Below are 1,895 nucleotides of genomic sequence, written 5' to 3'. Positions count from 1 at the left end.
CACAGTTAATGCATTTCTTATAAAAATGCAAGCAGGATTTTTTCACAGAGCTAGAAGAAACAATCCTAAAATTTGTATGGAACTACAAAAGACCCCGAATAGCCAAAGCTATCTTGAAAAAGAAAAGAAAACCTGGAGCCATAACATTCTAGACTTTAAGTTATATTACAAAGTTGTAGTGATCAAAAGAGTATGGCACTGTCACGAAAACAGATATTTTGTTCAATGGAACATAATAGAAAACCCAGAAATTAATCAACATCTGTATTAGCATTTAATCTTTGACATACAGGAAAGAATATTCATTGGGAAAAGACAGTCTCTTTAACAAATGGTGTTGGGAAAACTAGACAACTATATGCAAAAGAAGATGACTGGACCACTTTCATATGCAAAAATAAATTCAACAAAAGAAAGACATAAATGTGAAACAAGAAACCATCAAAATCCTAGAAAAGGACACAGGCAATAACCTGTTGACATTGGCTGTAGCAATTTCTTACTAGATATGTCTCCTGAGGTACAGAAAACAAAAGCCAAAATAGTCTATTGGGTCTTCATCAAAATAAAGAGCTTCCGCACAATGAAAGAAACAATTAACAAAAAACTAAAAGGCAACCTACAGGATGGGAGAACCTGATTGCAAATGACATATCTGAAAAAGGGTTAACATCCAAAATATATAAAGAACTTATAAAACTCAACAGCCACAATATGAATAATCCAGTTAAGAAATGGGCAGAAGACATGAATAGACATTTTTCCAAAGAAGATATGCAGGTGGCTAACAAGACACATGAAAAGATGCTCAACATCACTCATCATTAGGGAAATACAAATCAAAACTACAATGAGATATGAACAAGTCAGAATGACTAAAATTAACATTACAAGAAAAAACAGGTGTTGGTGAGGATGCAGAGAAAGGGGAACTCTCTTACGCTGTTAGTGGGAATGCAAAGTGGTGCAGCCACTGGGGAAAAAAAAACTATGGAGGTTCCTAAAAAGTTAAAAATAGAACTATCTTACAATTCACCAATTACACTAGTAGTTAGAAGATGTCATATGTATATATACAATGGAATATTACTCAGCCATAAAACAGAATGAAATCTTGCCATTTGCAATGACATGGATGGGGCTAGAGAGTATTATGTTACATGAAATAAAGCAAAGACAAATGCCATATGATTTCACTCATATGTGGAATTTAAGACACAAAGCAAATGCATATGGGTGGGGAAATGAGGCAAACAAAGAAATAGACTCAAGTATGGAGAACAAACTGAGGGCTACAGTAGGAGAAGTGGTTAGGAGGAATGGATTAAATAAGTGATGAGTATTAAAGAGGGCACTTGAGATGAGCATTAGGTATTGTATATAAGTGATACATAACTAAATTCTACATGTGAAACTATTATTACACTATATGTTATACCTGGAATTTAAATGAAAACCTGAAACAAACGAATTAGAGAAAGATGCCCATGCTAACTACTCATTCAATATAGTTCAAACTAGAATAGTTGATAGAACAATTAGGCAAGAAAAATAAATAAAATACATCTTAATTAGAAAAGCAGTAAAATTGTAATTATTTGTAGTTGATATGATTTCATACTGTCCCAAAGACTCATGAACAGTTAAACTTATCAACACATTACATAAACTTGCAGGATTTAAAATCAATAATATACATATATCAGTGAATATCTACATATGAATAATGGAATATCTATAAAAAAGAGAGAAAATGATCCCATTTAATATAGAATCCAAAATAATAAAGTACTTGGGGATATATTTAACTAAAAGAGAGAATTATCTGTACAATGAAAACTAAAAGACTTTATTGAAACAAATCAAAGAAGACAAACAGAAAAAATTCCATGTTA

This window comes from Canis lupus, chromosome X (assembly GCF_048164855.1).
Source record: "Canis lupus baileyi chromosome X, mCanLup2.hap1, whole genome shotgun sequence".
Classification (NCBI taxonomy): Eukaryota; Metazoa; Chordata; class Mammalia; order Carnivora; family Canidae; genus Canis; species Canis lupus.
The sequence above is the reverse complement of the archived record's forward strand: the minus strand, read 5'-3'. Positions refer to the sequence as shown.